This window comes from Dermacentor andersoni, unplaced genomic scaffold, assembly GCF_023375885.2.
Source record: "Dermacentor andersoni unplaced genomic scaffold, qqDerAnde1_hic_scaffold ctg00000042.1, whole genome shotgun sequence".
NCBI classification, from domain to species: Eukaryota; Metazoa; Arthropoda; class Arachnida; order Ixodida; family Ixodidae; genus Dermacentor; species Dermacentor andersoni.
The window spans coordinates 1,136,047-1,155,023 of record NW_027314756.1 but is presented as its reverse complement, the minus strand read 5'-3'; the positions used below and the strand labels follow the sequence as shown (position 1 = coordinate 1,155,023).

The 18,977-nt window shown below is 47.9% G+C and overlaps 1 long non-coding RNA gene across 1 annotated transcript; it reads left to right on the top strand.

The window, feature by feature from the left end:
• Positions 1–4,727: 4,727 nt before the first annotated feature.
• On the top strand, positions 4,728–6,640 carry LOC140214421 (uncharacterized). The gene is made up of 2 exons (XR_011891357.1): positions 4,728–5,120; positions 5,876–6,640. It is a non-coding gene; the product is annotated as an uncharacterized lncRNA (long non-coding RNA).
• The last annotated feature ends 12,337 nt before the right edge of the window (positions 6,641–18,977 follow it).

The following is an 18,977-nucleotide window of genomic DNA, read 5'->3' as shown; positions in this document are numbered from 1 at the left end:
AAAGCTCACGCGTTTAACAAGTACTTTCAATCCATTTTCACCTCGATAATGGATCCTTGCACCATTTCGTCCCTAGCCACTGCCAGGAAAGCGTTTTGGGCACCCCAAAAATATCACAAGCTGGCATATTACCTCTCTTGTTGAATTTAGACGAAAAGAAAAGCAATGGCGCAGATCAAATTCCGAACAGCTTCTTGAAAAGGTACGCAGAACCAGTATGCAAGTTTCTTCATTTAACTTTCTTAAAGTAACTCAGTGAGAGCCGCCTTCCTGCAGAGTGGAAGGTTGCAAAAATAGTTACCATACCAAAATCAGGTGACACATCTTGCCTGTCTAACCACCGGCCGATGTCTCTAATATGCACGTGCTACAAACTACTACAGCACATAATCTTGAAACACTTAATAGAATTCACGGAATCAAACAATTTAATCCATCCAAACCAGCACGGTTTTCGAAACGGTTTATCAACAGTAACCCGACTCGTGGAAACCCTTCACGACTTAACTCAAAACATTAATGAGCAACTACCGGTAGAAATAATCTTTATGGATTTCTCTAAAGCGTTTGATCGTGTTTCCCATGTTAAATTGCTTCACAAAGTTAACCGCCTGCTTGGTAACGGCCCTCTTGTTCGTTGGATCAATGACTTTCTGTCTAACCGCTCCCAATACGTAGAATACAATGATCACCTTTCTGATGATGTCCCTGTTTTGTCCAGCGTTCCCCAGGGCTCTGTTCTGGCCCCACTTCTATTCTTATTGTACATGGATGGATATAACAAACCAAGTCGACGTCACCATTCGCCTCTTTGCAGACGACTGCATTCTTTATCATACTGTGCGTAACCACGAAGATCAAGCAAAACTGAACAATTCCCTAAATAAGGTAGTGCAGTGGTGTGCAGACTGGCAAATGGTGATAAATTCCGACAAAACTGTCTGCATGTCGGTCACAAACAAAAAATCAAGTCTGCAGTTCCCGTACGGTTTCAACGGCACCATTCTCCAAAGCGTCACCCAGTGTAAGTACTTAGGCATCTTCATCTCATCCGACCTCAGCTGGAATGGGCACATACAGTATGTAGCTAAAAAAGCCCTGAACGAACTGTTCTACCTCAAACGCACCTTATCGCATTCCACAAGCCAGACAAAGAAGCTTGCTTACGTCAGCCTTATCAGACCGGCACTCGAATATGCCAACATAGTGTGGTTTCCACATTCCAAAAACCACATTCATAGGCTGGAACGCATACAAAGAAAAGCTGCCCGGTTTATCTATAATTATTTTAAACGCACAGATTCACCAACCGAACTTCTTTCTCGCGCAGGTCTCGCTACCCTCGAAATTCGAGCTAAGGTTGAACGACTAAAGTTCCTATACTTAGTATTACACAGTGCGCTGAAGTTGGATTCCACCGCCTTTCTAAAGTACAAACACACCAGACCGACTCGGCATAAGCATGCTTTCACGCTAGAAGTATTTCTTTGTAACAACCATACTTTTTTCTTTTCATTCTTTCCGCGAGCAGTGCGAGAGTGGAACTGCTTAAAGGGAAGCTGAAGAGTCTGTCTAATTCAATAAGACGCTCATATACGGATGCGGGAACCTTATAAACCATGTAGGTAAAATTTTGGTTTTTTTTTTCAATTAGGAGCGACGTAATCGTCGGTTGAAATTGCGCTGTAGCTCCGCCCCCCGTCGAATGCCGCGCGCTGCTGCTGACGCTAACGCTGACGATGCGAGCGGAGACCGGAAACCGCGGTGTTGTGACGTCAACTCTTATGTTTCGTTCCTTCGCAGCGTCCACGACCGTGAATGACCGCGCTTGTTTCTGCGTGCGTGCCATCGCAATCTGCTTCGATCGACCCTGCATTCCTTTGTTGGTGCGTCCGCGTGTATGTAGAGTGGTAGTCAACGTGCGTGGTAGTCAACGTGAGTGGTAATCAACGTGAGTGGTAGTCAACGTGGTAGTCAACAGATGAAGGTCACTACACGTACTGCATGAACCGGGAAGCTATTCACGCGTTTAAACCATCTTTGTAGATTGCCGACAGCTTTGGACAGCGCACAAATGCCGACGATCGCATCCCCGCTTACGTTCCACGAGGAGGCATGCAGGAACACAACACTACAGTTGTTTGACCGGAAACGAGCTCACTAGATCGGCGAAAGATCGGCGAGATCACTAGATCGCTTTGCAAGAAACATACTCACCAAAGAGCATTTCCAACACGAGGAGATCCCAAGACTTTGCTTTCGTTCGCGTCGAAAGCACTGCTCGCACCAGCATCGTTTGCTTCTTCGAGAGGCCGGCTCTTCGCAATCGGCTGCTACATGTAGGTAGTAACGCCGAACTCCTCAGATAAACGCAGTCTCTCTAAATTTTCCATTACCGTCTCAGAAAAACAGCACCAAACTACCTGGCACCGCGCTTCATGTGTAGCGGCAGCGGTCGGTTACTAGTGTTGACGTCACGAGGCGCCCGACCAATCACAAGCGGAAACGAGTCCGCTGCTGCACTTTTCGTCGAAATAAAATATATTTGCGCTTTATTTCGTTCAATTTCGATACGATATTCGAATTCGGAGGGTTGAAAACCATTATGTACAGATGTTCACTGATTTTTTCTGGAAACCCTACTATTACTGCCCTGCCCACATTAGAAACATTTACAAATCATTTAGAAGAAGCAGTCGCGATCACAACTGAGTGTTTTATTTATTTATATTAAGTTCTTTTTTTTGCAAGAGCAATTGTGTGAAGACCAATTTGTTACTCAATAAATGTAAGTGCCCATCTTTCTCTATGCTAACTCCTTGTTTGTTCAGTGTTTACTCATATTGTACTTTTTTGATAACCATGTGCCCACTCCTGTAATAATCCCTATCGGTATTGACAGTATTGTGAAATCAATAAAAATAAAAATATGTCAGTCATGAAAGTGAGACGGTAGACCAAACGCATCGACTATCATCAGAAATTATGAAAACCTGTGACAAACCGCAGCTTCAAGAAACAGCGGCGGAGGAGTCCATCTTTGAGTCCTAGCATATGCACGGGTGTTCTAGCATTTATTGCCTCCAACCCTCATGCTAGCGTGCGGGATATGGCTGACCAGGTACCAATTTCCAAGTCATCAGTTTGGAAGATTTTAAATCACTCGGCCTTTCACCCATACCACCTTAAACAGCACCAATGCTTAGAAGATATGGACCAGTAGAATCATCTAGATTTCTCGAATGGTGTCCTCACAAAAGCCGATGAGTCACCTTACTTTTTGCGTAACATCATGTGCACAGATGAAGCCTGTTTTCGCAGAAATGCCTAGGCAAATTAGCCTAATGCACACTATTGGAGGGACTCCAATCTACACTGGGCGCAATCGGCGCCAGTACCAGTGGTCCCTCAATGTGTGTTTCGGAATTTACGCCGGTGCTATAATCGGTCCCATCTACTTTGATCACACACTGACTGTACAGCGCTACGTGAACGAAACCCTTGAAGGAGTGGTGGACGAGTTTCTCATCGAAATCCCGCTGTACGGCACGTCTTCCACTTCTGTGGTATCAGCGAGATGGGGCGCCCGCACACCGCAGCAGCCGAGCACGAAACTGGCTGGATGCGACTTTTCATGCGCAATAGATTGGAAGGCACAGGCCTGTAATTTGGCCGGTTAGGTCACCTGACTTCTCTCCACTCGATTTCTTTCTTTGGGGTTACGCGAAAGATCGTACTTGGATGATCGAGACGGACGTCAGATTAGTTCAAGGCAAGGGTAACGGATGTCTGCCGTAGAGTTCCGGCGTCGGTCATCAACAAAGCCGCTGCAGATTTGATAAAGCGGCCTCAATGCTGCGTAGCTGCAAAAGAAGACCTATTCGAACATGTCTTCTAGGCTGGTGTTCAACGGAGCGCCTGCGTTGCTGCTCTGTTCATACTGGGACACTCTACACTTTGCCGTTGTTTTACTTTATTCCGTGTGGCCTATCATCTTGCTATTTCTCTGCTTTCGTTTTGTTTTCCTACGCTTATGGCGCACGCCCAGTGTGAGAGATCAGCCAAGATGCAGATGATGTTAGGGAAATTTGCAGCTACTCCTGAAGAAAGTAAAAATTCTCATGAAGAAATGAATAAAAACAACCTATGAATAACTAAAAAATATCCACGAAACAACTACAATTTTCCCCTCAACTTGATTTGTTTTTCATTTTAAAATTCTTTTTATATTCCCTCCTTCCTGAAGAGTAGGCAGGCGTTCGGCGCCTCTCGATGGCAGTGGCCAGCCTGCCTTCGCAACATTAAATTTCCATCTCTGTGCAGTGCATATGCGTTCCCACATCGAATAATAATAATAATAATAATAATAATAATAATAATAATAATAATAATAATAATAATAATAATAATAATAATAATAATAATATTAATAATAAAAATAATAATAATCCTCTGGAGTGTTCAGAAGATATTTCCTCTGTTATATCGTGCATATTACTCAGTACGACAGCAATGGAGGCATTACTCATTCTCTGCCTTTATTCCATCCTCTTTTTCCTCCACCTTGGGCGGCTTCAAGCGCGCGCATTCTTATGGCGCTGCGGTAGGCAGCGACGCCTTCTATAACATCCTCGAATGCGTTCTATGCGCGTGAGTAGAAGAAAAAGAAGAACGCAGCCTGCCTCGTGCATTGCGCACCCGCCTCCATTCTGTGGGAGCTAACTAGGCGCTTTCGTCCCGCAGTGCTTCATCTAAATAATCCGGCGAGGTTTCTTGGACGCCGACCAGCGGGAACTCCTACCTTTCCGTCGAGCGATACTCTTGCGACGCCTCCTGCCAATCAAGATGCAACGGCCTCAGTCCGACGCCACGACTTCGCACCAGGATGCAAAGACGACTGGCCACGGATTTCGCCACGTTGCTCAACAAGACGACGCCTGCGGCCGCGTTCAGGCATCAGCGACGGTGTCCGCACACGGCGACCCTCGGTTTCAACCTTCTCGTGGGTGGACGAAACGCGGCATGCATCCCGGGGTCTTCCCTTCTGGCGGCCGCCACGTGTCGGCGTTCCATTTGCCCGGAGACGCTTGCCCGCGCGTCTATAACGGAACAGCAGACAGGTGAATATTCTGACATGTTCTCTCTGCCAAACCATAGCATTTCTGAGAGAGATAGTTTAAAAGTATCCTTCATGCAGTGCTCTGGCGAGAGGTCGCACTCGTGTCGGTGGCACCGTACACCAAGGCCCGCGACAATTGTCGCGCCAAGCAATTTTAGGGCTATTTCGAATACTTCTTCTCACGTGGCGCTAATCCCAATAGAAACGTGCATGTCCTTTGTACATTGCGTGCGCAGGCTTCTTTAACCTGTTAAGCGGGCATGTCGAAACTTGCATAAATGTTTTTCGGGCACAGCAGAAGGCCGAACACAAAGAGAACACACGCGACACTGCGCTCACCTCGTGTGGACGTGTTCTCATTGTGGCAGCCTTGTTTTATTGACTGTAATCAGCAACGGAAGGAAGGAAATACCTTTTGTTTGTAACTGGTTGTTTGGCACTGGCAGGTTGTTTCTGCTTCGTAAAACTTCGAAAATCACGTTTGGGTGACAGTTGCTCTTGTGAACACTTCTAGCTTAATGAAATTTTTGTGTAAGCGCCCAGCAGCTAAATGCATGTTGTTCGATTAGGCCTTTAATGAAAGATTAATTAAGAAAAGAGAACTTTCACTTGATACTTATTGTTATTTAAGGGTTTAGTATTTAAAGTAGTTATGAGAAAGAAAAATATTATAGGAGAGGACAAACAAACTGTGACGAACTTTTTAGGCACAGTGATGCAAATATTCCGATTTATTGCAAAATCTTAATGTTTCAGCGGAAAGCACCACCAAGGAGTCAACCCAAGAAATTCTGGTCGCGGATCTGCTGGTGCAATCTCGGCGTGGCTTCTCACTCCAGCTTCAGCAACCAACGCGACGGTTCACAGGAGGCGGAACGAGCTCGCAGCCGGTACAGCGTGTCATCCCGGGCGATCTCCACACCAGCCCCGTGTTGTCGAATCCTCCGCCCACCCTCTGACCATCGCAGGGGCACCGCGCAGTCCTAGCCCCTGTTCCAGCGGTGGTGCTTGGCTCAAGGGCGACGCGTCTCGCTTCGAGTGCACCCACCGCTTTTGCGTGGCTGGAACGGCTCGTGGCGTCGAGAACCCCGCCGTCATCGCCTTCGACGCGCTGCCCTGTCCCACGTCGAGCACCACGAGACCTTCAACATACGTGCGGGCAGTTGCAGTTCCGCGAGGGCGAGCACTCCGCCGCCATTCTGACTGCGGCGGAGCAGTTTTCGAAGATACTTTTCAAGCAGTACAAGGACGTCCGGGCTGTTCGTTCGGATGTTATAGGCTTCCATAAAATCGGCTCTGCAATCGCCGAGCTGGAATCCTGGCTGCCCTCGGGCAATTTTTCCGATGACGCGCCTCCAGAGAATTCGACGGATGACGCAGCGTTCCGTTGAGGCGGACATTTCTGATTTCTTTTTTTTTTCGTAGGGATCTGCGGTAACTCGTACGGCGCTTTTACCTAATTATGGCGAGATCTTCAATTTTTGTCTATTTTGTAAAATATATTGTCACCTATGCAATGTTTGTAGTTGGCCTGAATATTTACTTTTTGGGGTGCATCGTCATTGCATTATCGGAATTTAAGGATTCCTTGTTATGATAACAGGCATGAGCTGGCATATCTCGACTTCATATATGCCTAAGTCACAATGAACAAAGCGATTAAAAGGAGAAGAGGGGACATATGAACCGCTGGGACCTTTGTATCCTCTTCGCTCTGTATTGTCTTTGTTTTTCGTACGCTACGTACGGGAAGTCAAGATTTAATAACTCGCTAAAATAGCTACACCCTTCAGTTTGATTACTCATTATCTGGTAGGTGTACCATGAGAATTTATGGCTTCTAACTATATCCGCTGATTATTTTTCAGTTAGGACGTCTCATATCTGACTTGAGGAAATAGTGCAGGCTGTACACTTTTAAGGTGGTCAGTCAGATGGTCAGTCCGCCTGCAATATTTTCTGAAGTGAGACTGATTAGGCTTCCTAGAGTTGCCGCTTATGGATTCGATTTCAATTTCTATATCTCATAAAAATTACCCATTTCCCAGGTTGAGTCTCTAAAATATTTGGAAATTATGTATGACAGAAAACAACTGGAGTCCCCACATACAAAGTGTAGCGTCTAAGGCACAACGTGCTTTAGGTAAGCGCCGCTGAATGAGTAACCGACAATGTGGACTTAGTAGAGATACCCTAACGATTTAAAAAACGTATATGCGCCCAATGTTGTAATTCGTGTGTGTATTGTTGTCAGGCGGCCCTGCTTACAAAACAAAGCCTGTGTTCTTTTGGAGCGTGAAGCCCTGCGGCTGTGTGTGGGACAGGGTAGATTTGTGGCTGTTAATGTTATCTATCAAGAAGCGCGCCTACCAACATTGCCCTGCGGATTTCGCATCCTCGCAATTCAAACATTTCTGAGATTTTACAGCTTGCCACCTAGACGATTTGAATACGCCTTTATTAAAGATCCAAATTCCTTTTTTCTTGCTAATTGGCCTCGTTACCACACACCACAGATTGTATTTGTACAAAAACATTTAGATTGCATAAACGTGAACATTCCCGAGGTAATTCGACCAACTGAATCGATTCACAATATTCAGATAGCATTTGATGACAATTTCCCGTGAAACCCTCAGTTGCAATCAGTGTCGTTCTTAACCTGCTGCAAGATTACCTAGAACACGTACAAACTAATAACATAATAGCTACAGACGCTTCAGGGAACAACGAAAAGGCGGGGGTAGGCATTTCCTCGCTTTCGCTTGGCTGGTCATTCCCTTTGGGACTGCAAGATTTCACTCCTGTTTTTGAAGTCGAGCTTGAAGCAGTGATTTTAGCGCTTCGGAAATTCCCTTCGAACGCATTAAGTGCGCTTCTTATAACACGTTCCCGTTCTGTCTGTACTTCGCTTACAGCTTCATGCAATTCGTGAAATCTAAACACGTTTCTAACATTAGTTCATTCACAGTTGAATTCTCTAAAACTTGTATAGGTACCGAGTCACTGCGGATTACATTTAAATGAAATGGCACACTCATTAGCGCGAGCATGCCTGAGTGGACATATAATGCCGGTTCTTCCAGTAGTGGCGCACATAACAGCAATACTATATCGAAAATATTCAATTCATAGAGACGTCACTGAATGAATAATAACATGGACAGAATTTCAGCACCTAAAATTTTCGTGGAAAATCCAGTCGTGGGGGTGGGGGGTGGGGGTTCATCAAGACAACCAGAAGTACTTATCACGAGATTACGCTGCCGTGTTACTCCATTAAACTTACACAGGACTCGTCTGACGTTTTTGTATGCCTTTTTTTCTTGTCTTAGTCGAATATGTAGTGCTTCAAAAGATTAAGTAAGCGTGTCAACACGCAATTCTTGGCCAATACTCCAGTGTCGGTATGAACCATAATATGGGGCCATCATTACAGCCCTGATGTTCTGATACGCGAGCACCAGCGATTACTCTGGAACCTTCGATGGCTCATGTATTAAAGCCGACGCGCATATATATATATATATATATATATATATATATATATATATATATATACTGGCGACGTTTTAAGGTATGCGATATAATTAACAGAAACTGAAACGTTTGTTCCTCGAGAGAAACAGCTTCGCTGGAAATCGGGTTGTCATTCTCTAAAGTCCCACACATCTGCTGTCGTTCTTGTGAATATTGCAAGTAACTTACGTTGATTATACTTCGTTGCGTATAACCTCGACAATGCTATTACCTAGACTAGCGATACGTTTATGCTGCGAAGTTAAACACCGAGTACACTTCTTTTGTTTAATAAATAAAATTGTTTGTCGCAAATGAGCGTTTGTTCATGTGCGCTGTACTGCTGCTACTGGGCGGGATCCGGGACGTCTGTGGGGCACTCATGTCTTTTTGTCCCTGTATCACCTTGCGATTTCATATAGTTGCAAGAAATAAATGCAAATTAAAATAATTTTTCGGGCCCCCGTGGCCCTATGTGTATTGATAAATAGGTTATGTCTGTTTAATACAAACATAACTGATCGAAGCATTTGCAGGCTCTTTCACTTAATATTGCGATAGAAATTATATGAACACTCCAGGTGCATTTTTGCGTAGTCATCGCCGTCGCCGTGATTTTCAGTGTAGACTCCAAAGGCGATAACGCTGCCGCCCCGCACCGTATGCTGTATGTGCGAGTGGAAGCGTGCGAGAGTTAGCCAACGATCACGGCTCAATCTCGCGTGCGCAAGAGGGGAAAGCGGGGAGGAAGGTCACGTGGTGCGCTGGCCTCTGTACTCGCACGTGCCTGTACGCTAGATCGACAGAGAGCGACAAGGAAGCGCGCAGTGTTCTGTAGCATGCAAGGAACCGGGGGGGGGGGGGGGGGGGTTGCGGAGGCAGGGGAAGCGTTGTACTTCGGCAGCAACGCGCGCTTTCGTGTGGACTTTGAAAGCTTTGGGGCACTGCAGTCTAGGTGAGCCGACGGCTCGTAAGTTTTCATGTGCTGCGTTTTCGGTGCTTACTTTGCGTTAAGGCGATAGACAGCACGAAGGTCACTTCGCTCGCTGCTGCTGCCGCAGTTCCTCACGCCTGCGTTTTGGCAGCGAGTGTCCACGGTCATCGAGTGTGATGCGTGCGTGTTTGCCTATGCGCACTGACATCATTATTGGTAATTTAGTTAGTAAGCCTGTGTTTACAAGTTTACACACACACACACACACACACACACACATATATATATATATATATATATATATATATATATATATATATATATATATATATATATACAGGCACGTACCCCGAAATCAAGTGGCATACCCCCCCTGTCCACCCACGCCACCACTCCTCACACATTCCTAAAGCGCCGCCAGATCAATGTTGAGACTTGGCAGCTGTTCATCGGTCAGCATTATGCTGCCTTTTTCACTCCTTTTAGATCGCGGTAGTTATCGGCATCTCTTGTAATGTGAAGGACAGTTTTCTCATAGATTCCGTACCCACGCGATTAACTCGAGATGCGTTCAATTGTCACCATCTATTCAACCGTCACGCGCATAGCTGCTGCTTTTGTTAGTTCAACCTTCTTTGTTTAGGCTGATCCTGGGACCAGGAGAGGGATGCGGCTGTTACTCAGCTGGTCTGTACTCTCATGGAACGAGTTGCTGCCGGAGAAAACGCCAATTGCGTTTAACTTTTCCCTTTGCTTCATTATTTCCTTGAGTTACGGCTCGCCGCGACACTGGCAGATGCCCGGAACCATATACACGTGATATGGGTTAGATAAGGCGGGAAATAAAATAATGTGAAAGAGCGTCCATCATGAAACCCTGCAATGACCCTTGAACCCATAAGCAAGATGACTGTCGCGCGTTACCTCGTCTGTTTTTCCCTAATTGTATAGCACTTTTCGTGCAAAATTGGCAACTGGAAACAAAAATCGCAAGGAGTTGAGAAATTAAGCGATCTACTAAGGGAAAGAGCCAAGGCAACAACCAAACTGCAAGCAAAAGCGAATAATAAAATGTTAAGCGTTGTTTATGAGAATATTTATGGATCAACATCGTTTTATATAAAAAGGAAGTAGAGAAAACGCCGCCGGAAGCGGAGAACAATTACTTGTTTTGAATGACGCTTCTACAGTTATCGGTCGAACCGCCTCACGTAGCCACTTCTCTGCTCTGCTTATGTGGGTGTTTTTCTAACCTTTCGCGGGGAGCGCAGTACGTCTAGAATCGCAGAGGCCTGCGCTCTACGCGGTTGTATGGGACTGGCGGCCGCACAGCGTTACGCAATTCGCGGAACTGTCAGAACTGATCAACAAGGCGAAAATAAGTGATATTCGAAACTATAACATGAGAAAGACTGAAGAAGCCGTAAAAAATGAACGCAGCCTGAAATCAGTAAAAAAGAAACCTGGCATAGGACAAACCGTGATGTATGCACTAAAAGATAAGAAGGATAATATCATCAGCAATCTCGAAGATATAGTAAAATCAGCGGAAAAATTCTAAGCTGACCTGTATACAGTACCCAGAGGAGTCACGATACCTCACTTAGAAACAGTAATGAACAGGATACAGAAACTCCTCCTATAACTAGAGATGAGGTCAGAAGGGCCCTGCAAGACATGAAACGATGAAGAGCGGGAGGAGAAGGTTGAATAACAGTCGATTTAATCAAAGATGGAGGAGACATAATGCTTGGAAAACTGGCGGCTCTTCATACGAAGTGTCTATCGACTGCAAGGGTCCCAGAAAACTGGAAGAATGCAGACATTATACTAATCCACAAAAAAGGAGACGTTAAAGAATTGAAAAATTATAGAACCATTAGCTTGCTCCCAGTATTATGGTATTATTACCAAAATAATCTCCAATAAAATAAGGGCAACACTGGATTTTGTCAACCAAGGGAACAGGCTGGCTTCAGGAAGAGATACTTTAGAATGGATCACATTCATGTCATCAATCAGGTTATCGCGAAATCTGCAGAGTACAATAAGCATCTCCACGTAGCTTATATAGATTACGAAAATGCATTTGATTCAGTTGAGATACCAGCAGTCATAGAGGCACTACGTAATCAAGGAGTACAGAACGCTTACGTAAAAAGCCTGGAAAATATTGCTACATGCGTGTGGTATTTGTTTGTTTGAACGAGGCGCGTGGGCGCCATCACTCCAGAAAAGAGGAGGAAGAACGAACTGGGCTCGCGCTGTGAATCTAACCGGTTAGCGCTGCAACCGTTGTTGTAAATATAATCTGTAAATAGTTTCTCGTCTTACTGACTCGTCCTTCGCGTAAGAATATCTACAGAGGTTCTACAGCTACCTTAATTCTACACAAGAAAAGCAGGGAGATACCTATAGAGAAAGGGGTCAGACAGGGAGACACAATTTCTCCAAAGCTATTCACTGCGTGCTTAGAAGAATTCAAGCTATTAAACTGGGAAGCCGTAGGAGTAAAAATCGACGTCAAATATCTCAGCAACCTTCGGTTTGCCGATGACATTGTTCTATTCAACAACAATGCAAACGTGTTAAAACAAATGATTGGAGACTTTAACAGAAAGAGTGTAAGAGTGGGGTTGAATATTAATATGCAGAAGATGAAGATAATGATAAATAGCCGGACAAAGGAACAAGAGATCAGGATCGCCAGTTGGCCACTAGAGACTGTGAAGGAGTACGTTTACCTAGGTCAATTAATCACAGGGAACCCTGATCATGAGAAAGAAATTCACAGAAGAATAAAAATAGGTTGGATCGCATACGGCAGACATTGGCAGCTCCTGACTGGAAGCTTACCATTATAATTGAAAAGTAAGGTGTGCAATCAGTGCATTTTGCCAGTGCTGACATATGGGGCAGAGACTTGAGAGCAAGTTAAGGACCGCGCAAAGTGCGATCGAACGAAGATTGCAAGGCATAACGTTGAGAGAGAGAAAGAGAGCGGTTTGGATCAGAGAGCGAACGGGTATAGATGATATTCTAATTGACATCAAGGGGAAAAAATGTAGCTGGGCAGGTCATGTAATGCGCCGGTTAGATAACCGTTGGACCATTAGGGTTACAGAATGGGTGCCAAGAGAAGGGAAGCGCAGTAGAGGACGACAAAACACTAGGTGGAACGATGAAATTAGGAAATTCGCGGGCGCTAGTTGGAATCGGTTGGCGCAGGACAGGGGTAATTGGAGATCGCAGGGAGAGGCCCTCATCCTGCAGTGGACATAAAACAGGCTGATGATGATGATGATGATGATGATGACGATGATGATGGAGGTGGTGCGCCCCCCCCCCCCCCCCGAAAAAAAATCCTGGGTACGTGCCTGTATATATATATTGTAGTGGGTAACATGCATGTGGCGCTGTGCGGACTGCCACCGCTGCGGCGCGAGACCCGAGCTCGGGCTGCTGATGCGAACAGCTAGGACTCGCGATCAAGAGCCACTTGCGATCCCGCATACGAGCTGCAATAAATCCCCTTTCATTTGGTGGAGGTGCGGGGTAGACCTCGGAAACTGGAACTCCGAAGCCGGACGCTACCGACTGCTACGACCATGCCTGACGAAACCACCCAGGAAGATGCACCACAGCCTCCGGCGGTCATCGTTTCCGGTGTGTTGCGCCAGCGTGATCCTGCCATCTTTAGCGGCACCGATGATCATGACGTGGAGGATTGGTTGTCTTCTTATGAACGGGTGAGCCAGCATAACAAGTGGGACGACGTCACCAAGTTGCACAACGTGCTGTTTTACTTAACCGGCGTCGCGAACCTCTGGTTCCGAAACCACGAACACGATTTCGCCACATGGAGCACATTCAAAACAAGTTTCGCAGAAGTGTTCGGGCGCCCCGCTGTGCGCAAGCTTCGCGCAGAACAACGCCTACGTGGGCGTGCGCAACATCACGGTGAAACTTTCACAAGTTACATCGAAGATGTTAGTGACCTGTGTAAGCGCGTGAATCCGTCAATGTCAGAACAGGACAAGATAAAACACATTATGAAAGGCATTGATGAGGACGCCTTTCAGATGTTGTTAGCGAAGGATCCGCGTACCGTGGCCGAAGTTATCAATTTGTGCCAAAGTTTTGACGAGCTACGGAAACAACGCATCTTAGCTCGGCGCCCACCGCCTACGGTAGATTCGTTAGCCGCATTAATTATTGGCGACAACCACACAACTTTGCTGACGCAAATAAAAGAATTTGTGCGGGAGGAGGTCGCACGACAGCTCTCGATTTTGCCGACCACGGAGAAGCCTTCTCAATGTTTGGCTCCAGCGCTCCGACAGATAATTCAAGAGCAAGTGACCGAAGCTCTTCCACCTCCGTGTCAGCCGGCTCCCGTGGCCGCGCCTCTGACGTATGCTGAAGCCGTTGCACGGGCGCCTCGTCTACAGGGATTCTCTCCTCCGCCTTCAGCGCCTCGCCCGCCGGTGTTCTCTCCTCCGCCTTCGCCTCGCCAGCCGGTGGATCCCTTTTTCAGTGCACAGAAGCGGGGGCCACATCCTTGGCGCACTGCTGACAACCGCCCAATATGCTATGCCTGCGGTACCCCGGGTCATGTTGTGCGCTTCTGCCGCCGGCGCTTGCCGGCCTTCGTGGGCACCCCGCGACGACCCAGCTCCGATTTCCGACCTTTCCGTATGCCTCAGCGACCACCACCGGAAGTCTACGCTGCTGATGACATACCGGCACCGCAGTCACAGCTCTACGGCACTCGTGTCTCGCCTTCCCCTCGTCGGCGCTCACTCTCACCCATGCGTCGTAGACCCAGTGCCAGTACTACTGAGGCGGAAAACTGATTTCCGCAGTTCCTGAGGCACGAACTGCGTCATCGTCAGAACATCAAAGTCCTCGTTTTCCCCCCGCTAACGTTATTGAAGTGTCCGTTGATGGCATCAAATGCCTTGCGTTCGTCGATACAGGTGCTGCTGTATCCGTGATTAGTGAGAAGCTTTGTCGTGCATTGCGGAAAGTGACCATGAAACCTTCGGTTCCATTGCTTAGAACAGCCAGTGCACAACAAGTTCAGCCAGTCGCTATGTGCACTGCCAGGGTGCTGATTCGAGACATATTGTATTCCATTGATTTCTTTGTGCTAACTTGTTGCTCCCACGATGTCATTCTCGGTTGGGATTTTCTGTCGCGCCATCATGCCGTCATTGACTGTGCACGTGCTGAAGTTCAGTTCTCCGTTCTGTGCGATTTGCCATGTCACGACTTTCAAGTTCAGGATCTTAGCAGGATCTGTGTAGCTTCGGATACGGACCTTCCTCCTCACAGTGCTGTATTTGTCCCTCTTTCATGTGCATCGCTTGCCGAAGCGACGGTCATGTTTACACCCGCTGCCGTCTTCATTCGCCGCCAACCTATATTGTTGCCTTTTGCCCTCCTCACGGTTCACCATGGTGCTGCAGAAATACTGATTTCAAACCCAAATTCATACACTTTGGCTTTGCACTGTGGCGAGACTATCGGTACCGTCGAGTCTGTCGACGCTGACGCTATTGTGCATTTCCCTATGGCCGACGACGTAGATACTGCCAACGTAGCAGCACTGACACCCCATGTGCCATCTAACCGAGTACCACCGGATGTTTTTTGTCGCTCCATTGCGGATGACCTCGAGCCGACACAACGTGAGCGACTAATTACTCTTTTAAATGATTTTCACGCCTCTTTTGATTGGAACCAAGCATCATTAGGCCGCACAAGTACCGTCTCTCACCACATTGATACGGGACATCACGCACCATTACGCCAGCGTCCGTACCGCGTGTCATCCACCGAGCGTCGTGTCATCGCCGAGCAAGTTGAAGACATGCTTGACCGTGGTGTTATCAAGCCATCCTGCAGCCCTTGGTCATCGCCCGTAGCACTCATTAAGAAAAAAGATGGCTCGATTCGTTTCTGTGTGGACTATCGACGCCTCAACAAGATTACACGAAAAGATGTCTATCCTCTACCGCGCGTAGATGACGCCATGGATTGTCTACATGGTGCTGAATTCTTTTCTTCTTTGGACTTGCGATCGGGCTATTGGCAAGTGCCAGTGGATGAATCCGACCGCTCGAAAACAGCTTTCATTACGCCTGATGGCCTGTATGAGTTTACAGTAATGCCATTCGGCCTCTGCAATGCGCCCGCGACATTCGAAAGAATGATGGACAATATTCTGCGAGGCCTCAAATGGAAGACGTGCCTGTGTTATTTAGACGACGTGGTAGTTTTCTCCCCCGATTTCACCACTCACCTCTCTCGTCTACGCGAAGTCCTTATTTGCCTTGCCACCGCCGGCCTTCAACTTAACTTGAAAAAGTGCCGCTTCGGCGCCCGCCAGCTGACCATACTTGGCCATGTCGTTTCCAAAGACGGCGTCCTTCCCGACCCTGACAAACTTGGCGCTGTCGCCGAATTTCCGCGGCCGACTACACTGAAAGAGCTCCGAAGTTTTATCGGCCTTTGCTCTTATTTTCGACGCTTTGTGCGCAATTTTGCCTGCATCATCGCTCCCCTGACGAAGCTCCTGGCTGGCCCCGGTGACCTTCGCCATTGGACTCCGGCATGTGACCAAGCCTTCACCACTTTGCGTCGTCTGCTTACCTCACCGCCTGTTCTACGCCACTATGACCCGACTGCACCGACCGAAGTTCATACGGACGCCAGTGGCGTTGGTCTTGGAGCCGTCCTTGCGCAACGCAAGCCTGGCTTTCCGGAATATGTGGTTGCGTATGCGAGTCGTGCCCTCACGAAGGCAGAAATCAATTATTCTGTCACAGAGAAAGAATGCTTGGCTATAGTTTGGGCGTTAAACAAATTTCGCCCTTACTTGTATGGCCATCCGTTCGATGTTGTGACAGACCACCACGCGCTCTGCTGGCTTGCGTCACTGAAAGACCCGTCAGGCCGTCTTGGACGTTGGGCTCTACGGCTCCAAGAATTTGACATTCGCGTCATCTATCGATCCGGGCGCCAACATTCTGATGCCGATGCACTCTCCCGATCGCCCATGCGATCCGACGAAACGCCACCCTCACCCATAGAGTGCCCGGTTGCTACGCTTGCTGTTACCGACATGCCGTCTGAACAGAGGAAAGATCCGTGGATTGTGTCTCTCGTTGACATTCTTCACAGTTCTTCGACGGCTACATGCCCTCGAGCCCTTCGTCGCCAAGCCACCCATTTCGTGCTACGGGACGCCATCTTGTACCGCCGAAACTATCAGCCGGACGGTCGCAAATGGCTGCTAGTCATCCCTCGCCATTTGCGCTCCGACATATGCACGTATTTCCACGCCGACCCACAACAAGCTCATGCTGGCGTCCTGAAAACCTACGAGCGGCTCCGCCAGCGCTACTACTGGCGCGGCATGTATTCTTATGTCCGCAAATACATTCGGTCATGTGTAGCCTGTCAGCGACGCAAGACATCTCCTCATACGACAGGCCCTCTGCAACCTTTACCGTGTCCTGCACGTCCTTTTGATCGGATTGGCATTGACCTTTATGGGCCTCTTCCATCCACTGCTAAAGGAAATCGTTGGATAATTGTCGCAGTAGACCACCTCACAAGATATGCCGAAACTGCTGCACTTGCTTCGGCTGCTGCTCGCGACGTCGCCGCATTCATGTTACGGCATTTCATCTTACGGCATGGCGCACCGCGAGAACTGCTCAGCGATCGAGGCCGTGTCTTCTTGTCCGAAGTTATTAATGAGCTACTCGCCGCTTGCCGCACTATTCACCGCACCACTACGGCGTATCACCCACAGACTAACGGTCTAACGGAACGGTTCAACCGCACTCTTGGTGACATGCTCAGCATGTATGTTGCGTCTGATCATTCCAATTGGGACGATGTCCTCCCTTTTGTGACGTACGCTTATAACACCGCCGTTCAGGCTACCACAGGCTTCTCCCCATTTTTCCTTCTTTATGGACGTGAACCATCCACTACCCTCGACACCATGCTACCATATCATCCGGATGCCTCTGAATTCACCCCTCTTTCCGAAGTTGCTCGCCATGCTGAAGAGTGCCGCCAACTGGCTCGCTCGTTCACATCGGATACCCAAGGAATCCACAAAGATCGCCACGACAACGGGCAGCCCACACAGTCCTTCGCCGTGGACTCTCACGTCTGGCTTCAGCTGCCCTTCCAATCTCCAGGCCTTAGCCCAAAGCTTGCTCCGAAATATCAGGGTCCGTACCGGATCGTCGCGTGTACATCGCCGGTGAATTATGTGGTCGAACCGGTGACGCCATCTTCGGACAAACGCCGCCGTGGCCGCGAGACGGTTCACATCAGCCGCCTGAAGCCGTACCACGACCCCCTTATCGTGTCATCACCTTAGGTCGCCAGGATGGCTCCTCTTCACCGCGGGGGCAATTGTAGTGGGTAACATGCATGTGGCGCTGTGCGGACTGCCACCGCTGCGGCGCGAGACCCGAGCTCGGGCTGCTGATGCGAACAGCTAGGACTCGCGATCAAGAGCCACTTGCGATCCCGCATACGAGCTGCAATAAACCCCCTTTCAATATATATATATATATATATATATATATATATATATATATATATATTGTGAGCGCAACACATGCCTGACTTTTAACTTCATCATCTCCACATATCCTCATATATTGTACATCTGCTTCATCTGTATATATCAGCAGCAGCACAGCTTGATCCTCGTGGTAGTAGCACGAGCTCGGCTGGAACAAAGCGGTTCCTTACTACTTACAAGTGGTGGACGGTGCTTTTCGTTCCCCAAGACCTCTCGCACATTCACACCGGAGCTCCGCTCGGGTCGCCGCATAACAGCACCGGCCATGCCGCTCTTCCACTGCAGCCTTCACCTTCCCTCGTGACCATCGACAGCCGCCAGCGCGAGCCGCAAGTCTTCGCTGGTCTACGCGTAGATGACGTAGAGGACTTTCTCCGAAACTACGACCTCGCAAGCGACTTCAACAAGTGGGACAGTTCACAGAAATTACGGAACGTCCCGTTCTACCTGTACGATGTCGCGAAAACCTGGTTTTGGAACCATGAGCCCGATCTTCCTGACTGGGCGACATTCTCGCAACAGCTTCGGCAGATTTTCGGTGCCCCAGCTGATCGCGCTTAGGCCACGAAGGAGAAGCTCGGTGAGGGCATCCAATTCGCTGTGGAATCGTACACTTCATACATTCAGGATGTTTTTGCATTGTGCAAGCGTATGAACGCCACCATGTCCTAAAGCGACCGAATACGCCACATTATTAACGGCATAAACACCGTCGCCTTCAATGCCCTTGCTACGCAAAATCCTGCTACCATCAAGGATGTGATGAATACGTGCCAGCGACTTGAGGA